The sequence below is a fragment of the Peromyscus maniculatus genome, chromosome 1 (assembly GCF_049852395.1).
Source record: "Peromyscus maniculatus bairdii isolate BWxNUB_F1_BW_parent chromosome 1, HU_Pman_BW_mat_3.1, whole genome shotgun sequence".
Lineage (NCBI taxonomy): Eukaryota > Metazoa > Chordata > Mammalia > Rodentia > Cricetidae > Peromyscus > Peromyscus maniculatus.
The window spans coordinates 2,711,541-2,721,003 of NC_134852.1; positions in this window are offsets into that span (position 1 = coordinate 2,711,541).

A 9,463-nucleotide genomic window follows, 5' to 3' on the forward strand; every position below is an offset into this window, starting at 1 on the left:
TGCAGAGCTGTAAGCACTCTTAACTGTTGAGTCATCTCCTGCCACTGAAGTCATGAATCATAAACAACTTGTTCTGGCCACTGCCCACAAACATTGCTGACAAAGAAAGGTATTGAGTCATGTAGCAGGAATCTTAGAAGGTCTTATTAATAAAATCAATCCTGGAGCCAGATATTGTGGTGAACGCTGGAAGATCAGAGAAGCAGAACAAGCAACAGCTATCTCACCTTGACAGTTCCTCAGCTGATCCTGTTTCCTCAGGCTGGAAGCCTCTGTGTCCTTATCCAGAATTGTTCTCAGCTGAACTGTATCTCCAAAAAGCCTAAAAGCTGAACCAGCCAAATGCTTCTAGTTTCTGGTCTTCAGGCCTTATAAATCTTTGTGCTTTCTGCCGTCTCTCTCTGGGATTAAAGTCACACTTCTTGGGATTAAAGGCGTGTGTCACTATGCCTGGCTGTTTCCAATGTGGTCTTCATCTCACAGAGATCCAGAGGGATTTCTACCTCTGGAATGCTAAGATTAAAGGCATGTGTTCCACCATTTTCTAGCTTTTGTATCTAGTGGCTGTTCTGTTCTCTGACCCCAGGTAAGTTTATTAGGATTCACAATATTTTGGAGAACACAATACCACCACAGAGTCACCATATATTGAAATGGTAAATAAGTATTGTGTGGTGGTGGGCATGCTGTTTACACAGCATTAGATGAATTGCTAGTACTTTGTCTTGTCATTTAGCTGACAGGTGCGTGGGGAAGACAGCATGAAGATATGAATTCAGGGTGGTAGCATAAGGCTGCAATGGGAGCCTGCTAAGGAAACTTTGGGAGGATGCAAGTGCTGTTATTTCCATGTGAGGGAGGTACTCAGAGAGTTTTGAGACTGGTGCCATTGCAGGTTGTGGTGACTAAAGGTAGTAACTTTGGATAAAATTACTAGAAACAGCTAAACAAAAGACAGCACTTGGTTTCATATAAAAAATCCGGAAAAGTGTGGACACTTGATGTAGAGAAAGACAGGTGTCCCTCTTAAGATTTTGGTACACAGTAGCAATGAATGTCACAATAATATAGATAAAATAGGTTTTTTTGAGACAGGGTTTCTCTTTGTAGCTTTGTGCCTTTCCTAGAACTCACTCTGTAGCCCAGGCTGGCCTCGAACCCCTAGAGATCCGTCTGCCTCTGTCTCCTGAGTGCTGGGTAAAGGCGTGGGCCACCTCCACCAAGCTGATAAAATAGTTTTGTAGGGAAAAGAAACAGCCACAATTATTCCAATGATAGTTTCGCATACACAATCTATATAAGTCAACTGGCTATTGATTTGGAGCTGGCCAAATTTAAAGGAGAGTCCATAATTGTTTTTGACTTTTATTGCCAGTCATTGTGTATAATGCAAAGAACATTTAAAAAGACATTTAGGGTGTTGGAGAGATGTCTCCGTGGTTAAGAGCATGGGATGCTCTTCTAGAGGTCCTGTGTTCAATTTCCAGAAACCACCCAGTGGCTCACAACTATCTGTAATGAGATTCGGTGCCCTCTTCTTGTGTGCAGGCATACATGCAGGCTGAGCACTGTATACATAATAAATAACTAAATTTTTTAAAAAAGACAATTTAGGGTCAATGAAAAGATTTAGCATGTAAATCTCTTGCCACAAGTCTGATGACCTGAATTCATTGAAAGAAGTCTATTGGAACGAGATGGAGCCATTTCCTACAAAATGGCTTCTTGACAGCTTGTGCTTTACACACACACATACATACATACATACATACACACACACACACACACACACATATACACACACACATACACAGGTTTAAAAAACAGATTGTAATAAAATTAATTAAAGATAAAAACTATAAAGTGCATTTATAATAATAAGTACCAACAAAAAATAAACAAAATCTTTATGTTTATCAATATTTGAATTAGGCATATGTCGACGGTAGTAAGTCCATACAGCGCCATGTCCATGTGACATCTACCTGAGGCATCTGATGCCCTTTGTACCAGAGTTACAGGTAGTAATATGGCACTTCACATATTCTTGGAACTGGATATAGGCCTCCTGTCAGAGCAGACCATGTTCTTAACAGCTGAGCCATCTTTCCAGCCCCTTAAAGAACAACACACCAAAAATGCAATCATAGCTGTCCATAATGCTGGTTGGTTTTATTCATGGAATGACTTAAAATCCTGGAAGCACATCATTGCTCTCATTTATTTTCCACAATTTAACACAATTACAATCATATTCCCCTTACTTGCTGTGGTGGAAATTACAACTTATGAATGGGGTATTATTGCTCAATTCAAATATTCTGTATTTCCACTCTCACTTGGTAGTTCTCATGTTGCCTTGTTCATGCTGTTTTACCAATAACTCCTTCACCATTGAGTACATTAGTAGAACCCAGGTCTGCGGATCCCACAGAGGTTTCCAAGTGATAACTGAGCTTGCTTTACCAGCATGGCTTCCTAAGAGGATGATTGGACCTCAGGCCTGGCTACTAGCTGTTTCGTAGGGTCTACCTTTAGTTGTATCTAGTAAGGGGGAGGTCTTTTGCCTCCACCCTTGGCATTGATATAAAAAGCCCTTTGGAATAAAGTTCTGAGCTAGTTGAGCTAGTGGATTAGGATCTAGGCCCCTCTGAGGGTATCCTCTCTCTCTCTCTCTCTCTCTCTCTCTCTCTCTCTCTCTCTCTCTCTCTCTCCTCTATATTTCTATCTAAATCTCTTTCCCTCACTCCCCAAGAACACCCAGGGGGAAAATGTGGGGGTGGGTCCCCACACAGGTCTCATATAGAAGGAAATTAGGGAAGTAAGTGAGTGCTCTCTGCTCACTAAGTTGGTGGTATAAGATACATGACTTCTCCGTGCTATGTATGTATTGAGTTTTCTACCTTAAGAGTAGGATTAATTCATTTTATAAAATATTTGCTATCCCTATTCCCTGATGAGGACACAACTAAGGGCATCATATTTAAATGATTTTTCTTGAGAATTTCATACGTGATAAAACCACCCTCTCTCCTCATTCTATTTCCCACACATCACATGCAACAAAACTCTCAAACTCATGAGCTCTTTTTCATTTACTATTTTCAAACACTATTTTTCATTTACAGCTTTCACATACATATGCACTTGCACACACACACACACACACACACACACATTATTCTATTTGCTATTGCTTGGCTACTCTTGTGTTTGATGATGATCATATGGGAATAAAAAAAAACCTATAAGAAGTTTCGTCCTGAATAAGACTAAGTCTCCATCTCTCTTGAGGGCATCACTTCTAATCCAGACAGAAAGATTCATATTATAGTGTATCAATAGGATCTGTGTTTGTCCTTGAAGAAGATAGGCATTATGATACGGATGCAATGCTCTTCAGAAAAGTCTCAACTACATCTTTATCAATAAAGTATGTGGATGTTTTAAAGTTTCCAAAATACAGAATACACTGGTGTGGCCTGTCCATAAGGAGTGCTGAAGTGGTACTAACAATACTTTTGCTTTCTGCATCAGATATGGATCAGTGTATGAAGTGTCCAGAGGACCAGTATGCCAATGCAGAGCAGAACCACAGCCTCTACAAAGATGTGACCTTTCTGGCCTTTGATGACCCCTTGGGAATGACTCTGTCCTGTATGGCCTTGGGTTTGTCTGCATTCACCGTTCAGGTTGTTGGGATCTTTGTGAAGCACCAAGACACTCCCATTGTGAAGCCCAATAACCTCACACTCAGCTACATCCTGCTCATCTCCATCATCTTCTGTTTCCTCTGTTCCTTGCTCTTCATTGGCCATCCCAACTCAGCTATCTGTATCCTGCAGCAAATAACATATGGAGTTTCATTCACTGTGGCTGTTTCCACTGTGTTGGCCAAGACAATTATTGTGGTTTTGGCTTTCAAAGTCACAACTCCTGGAAGAAGGATAAAGTGGCTCCTGGTATCAGGGGCACCAACCTACATCATTCCTATCTGCATCATCATCCAAATTATTCTCTGTGCATTCTGGCTGGGCACTTCCCCTCCCTCTGTTCACATACAGGCATCACACAGACCGGTTCAGAATCTGAGTGCCAAGTATCTTCTGCTGATTCTATCTGGAGTCCAGGATATAGAGAAGCCTCCACTTCAATGGCTGCAAATGGCCTTCCTGGATTGTAGATCTTTTCCAGTCTGTATGAGTTGAAGGAATATGTACCAGTTTAGCAAAAGGTGTAGGACTGTGAGGAAGTGACAAGATAAAGGCTGCTTGGATGTTTAGATTAACTCAGAGAAGTGAGTACAAAGTCAGTGGGAGTAATTGCATCTGGGCATTTTACACAGGGCATCATAATTCAAGAGAGGCTCCAGATGTTAACTACAAATTGGCTGTTCTGGTTGACATTTGGTGTTGGGTTACACAACGAGGTCCTGAGTTTGCAATAACTTAGCATCTAGTTCATTATGTAGTGTTCTGGCACAGTATAATCTTTATGAAAAGTTATATCGAATGTGAATAATTTGAATTTCTTCAGAATAAAACATATAAGAAAAGAACACATGACAAATCAGAGAATGGTCTCAAGGGCTTCAGAAACAAAACTAGTGTTGACACAAATTTATAGTAATGAATGTCAAATTTAAAAATGTTTAATATTTACATGTATGACTCTTGAAACTGTTCATCAACATATGTAATTGACAGCAGAAATAATTTTTTGGGAATAATCTAGTGGTCAAATTAATAAAATATGTGAATGATACAAGTGGAAAATTCCTAAATTAGCATTTCATCAGCAAATGAAATCAATAACACAAAAGTAATAGTGAATGTAAGAGGAGAACTCAAAATGCAGGCTATATTCCAACATGAATAAGAGGATGGATGCAAAATTCATTTAGCCTAATATGATTACTTAAAGAAATAATAGCGTATGGGATCAAATGCCAAATTATGACTTCATATGTGAGTATTCAGAGAGTGAAGAACAATCATGCTTCAAAACTCTTTAATTTAAGAAATATGGGAGTTAGGTTTTAAGGTTTGTTCTTCTAGCATATGTTGTGTCCCTAATGTGATGAAGTGAGTTCCTTTCTGGTCTTAATAGTATTATGTAGCACTTGGGAACAAAGATTATGCCTAAGAATGATGTACTAGAACTCAAGATAGAGAGGACTCCCATAGCCACCATGACCTTCCCCTTGGTGCTGTGGTAGACAGGGAGGAACCTGACCCAGACACGGCAGAACACCAGGATGTTGAAAGCCAGGAACTTGGCTTCATTGAATGTGTCAGGCAGATTCCTGGACAAAAAAGCCATGAGGTAACTCCCTATAGCCAGTGTTCCCAGGTATCCCAGGATTCAGTAGAAGGCAATAGTTGAGCCTTTGTTGCAAATGATGAGGATGTGTCCATGTTCTGGAAGGACATCTTTGTCAATAAATGGAGGAGAGGTTGCCAGCCAGATTCCAGAGAGAACAACTTGCAGCAGAGTGCAGATGGGAATGATGAAATAAGGGGCCCTTGCTATCAGCAGCCACCTCCTTATTCTCACTGGAGTAGTGATCTTGAAGACTATAAGTACAGTGAGAGTTTTGGCCATCACAGTAGAAAGAGCCACAGTGAACAGAAGTCCAAATATGTTCTGCTGCAGGATACAGGTGACTGTGCTAGGATGGCCAATTATAAAGCAAGGGACAGAGAAAACAGGATGAGAGTGATGAGCAGGATATAACTGAGATGACGGTTATTGGCCTTGTCAATAGGAGTGTCTCTGTGTTTCAGAAGTCACCCCCAAGAACAACACCTGTGAGTGAGGAGAAACCCAAGTACATGATGCTGAATATCTTCCCCAAGGGGTGATCATAGGCCAGAAATGTCACAGTCTTATGTTGACAGTGGCTCTTCTCATTTTCTGCATAGTGTGTTTCTGGACACTTCACACAGTGATCCACATCTGTCAGAAATGCAGTTGGTTATGAATGCATACTCAGCTTTTCCCTTTTATTCTAAGTCACTTACCTGCTCAAGAACATTGCAATGATATCTGAACCACCTTGCTTTGTTTCACATACAAATAGAGAAGGATTAAACTCAATTTGCCTTCTACTTCATGGTGACAGAAATTAAGCAGCACCAATGCTTTCGCTGTTTTTACTTATGTGGCATCCTCTCCTGGAGTGACACTGCTGTATCTGTTTTACAAGTCACTAGAGCACTGGCATACATCACATGAACCTAATTTCACTCTGTCATTGCCTCTTCATTAATACGTCTCCATTCTTAAGAAGGCACGAGATTTCAGTGCAATAGAGAGGATGTCCTTTGAAATCTTATAAGGATGTTCTCTTATATTCTAATTGCATCTACATTCATAAAATCCATGGTGTTCTCTAAGTTTCTTCATTCTATGAAAGGGCCTGAATGAGTTAAAATTATTAAATTCTTGCAGACTTGAACCACTTCATCAATGACACTGTTCTCATAACTCTGTATAGCAACATCTATGTATTGCAGAGATACAGAACTACTCATGTATTCTTATGTCTTTATGGTCAAGTGTTTGAACTCTCTGTTCTTGATATCTTATCAATTTACTGTTGGTTTATGATATATGCTTATGGATTTTCTTCTGTATTTTCAATGTATTAATAATGTCCACATTTCTGTACACATTTAATTTTTGATATATATTTAATCTCTTTATATCATCACATTACCATTCACACTCCCTATCTAATATATTCTGATCATGATTTTGCACTCCCCCAACTCCTCTCAGATTCTCCCCATCTCCATGTCCACCCAATTCCACACCCTGTCTTTCTCTTTTTTTAAAAAAAGATAAAACAAAATCACAACAAACCAAATAAAACAGCATTTAAATACTCACTCTATCACCCATGCACACACAAACCACAAAAGCATAAAACACAAAGTTGTAAATCAAAGTATAAAGGAAAAGTCCATTAAGGCCAGAAAAACTGAATGAAAAATCTCTATTCATCTCCAGATTCTGGCCAACAATTCCGGCAGCTTTAATGGAGGCCAGACTGGTCCTAGGGACCCCAGTATTCCCAACAGCTCCAGGCTGCCCTATCTCCCCTGCACTCAACATTCCAGCCTACAACTTTAGCAGAAGACTTCTGCTTTACCAAGGGCCAGGTTGGTTCTAGGGACCCTAGCATTCCCTTCACTCACATCCATTATCCAGCAAACAGCTCTGGCAGTTCCTAGGAACCACAGGTCAGACTCTGCCACTGCTAGCTAACACTCCTTAAAGCATGTCCTGTAGCCCAAGACTGTACTCCCTCCTCTGAGCTCCATAATCCAGTGCACACCTTAGGCAGAAGACTTCTGATTTACCTCAGGCCAGGCTGATTCTAGAGTCCCAAGGTAAGACACTGCCCACTGCTAGCCAACACTCACCAAAGCTGCCCCAACAGCCTCCAACTGCACACCATCTGTATTCCCTATCCCAGCCCGCAACCTCTACAGAAAACTTCTGCCTTATTGGAGCCTATTCAATACTAGGAATCCCAGATAGTAAGCAGATACCCAGAACACAAGAGGCCACTTAGGTTATTGGAACACAGAGGCCAGATTGGTATTCAAATCTCAGAGGTCTTGCAGGCCACAAAACCCCACTGGAGATACCCTATAAACTGCCTAGTCACCAGAATCCCTGGCCACTTAGGCCAGATGACCAAAGAGGAAACAGAATCCAATCCAAGAAACAAAACACCCATTCAACAGACAGTCAGGAATTAACATGTAAAGATGTATAATGAGTGCAAACCTAGATGCCTAAATGCCAGTGTAAGAATACAATCAACAACAGAAAGGGCAATATGGCACCACCGAGCCCAGCTACCCTATAACAGAAAGACCTGAACATTCCAACAGTGCTGAAGTACAAGAAATCAACCTTAAAAACAACTTTATGAAGATGATAGAGGAAATGAAAAAATCCCTTGACGAAATTGAGCAAAAGAAAATAAAAAAAACTGGAGGAAATTGATAAATTCCTTAAAGAATGTCAAAGAAGACAGGAAAATACAAACAAGCAGGTGACAGAAACTACTTAAGACCTGAAAATGGAAGAGAAGCAATAAAGAAAACACAGAAGGAGGAAATTCTGGAAATCAAAAATCTGGGTAAGTGAACAGGAACTACACATGCAAGCATCACCAACAGAATTCAAGAGAGGGAAGAGAGAATTTCAAGTGATGAAGATACAATACAAGAAATATATTCCTTGGTCAAAGGAAATGTTAAATCTAAAAATTCCTAACATAAAACATCCAGGAAACTTGGGAATCTATTAAAACATCAAACTAAGAATAGTAAGAATAGAAGAAGAATACCAGCTTAAATGGTTGGAAAATAAATTCAAGAAATTCTTAGAAGAAAATTTTCTTAACCTAAGGTAGGACATGTCTATACAGGTACAAGAAGCCTACAGAACACGAAAGAGATTGGACCAGAAAAAAAATATCTCCAAGCTACATAATTATGAAACCCTAACATACAGAACAATGTTCTAATACAACTATTAGAAGCCCAAAAGGAAAAAAAAACCCAAGTAACATATAAAGGCCCACCTGTTAGAATACACCCAACTTCTTAATGGAAACTCTAAAAACCAGAAGAGTTAGGAGAGAAGTTATGTAGAGTCTAAGAGAATATTGATGCCAGCCAGACTACTATATCGAGCAAAACTCCCAATCAGCTTAAATGAAGAAAACCAGATATTTCACGACAATGTCAAATTTAAATAATATCTACCCACAAATCCAGCCCTAGAGAAGGTACAGGAAGCAAAACTCCAACCAAAACTCAAGGAGGTTAACTACACCCACTAAATTATGTCAATAGATAATCTCATACCAACAAAAAAAAATCAAAGAACAAAAGCACAAACACACACACATAAACACACACACACACACACATACACACACACACACACACACTCTAAAACCACCACCACCACCTTAAAAACAGGAATTAACAATCATTGATCATTAATATTTTTAATATTAATGGACTCAATTTCCCAATAAAAAGACATAGGTAAGAGAATGAATATGAAAACAGAATCTATTGTTTTGCTGCATACAAGAAACACACCAAACACCAAATATAGACATTAACTCTGAGTAAAATGTTGGAAAAAGGTGCCTACATAAAAAGTGGAGAGATCTCATACCAGCAACTTTACAGTTCATTGAAAGCTTTAGAAGAAAAAGAAGCAAGAACACCCAAGAAGAGAAGATGGCAAAAAAAATCAAATTGCAGGCTGAAATAAAAAAAAACTAAGAGAAGAATACAGAGATTCAATGTAACACAGAGTTAGTTTTTGAGAAAATCAACAAAATCGATATAATGCCATCCAAACTAATTAAAAGGCAGAGAGAGAATACTCAAATTAACAAAATCAGAAATGACAAGGGGAGGGC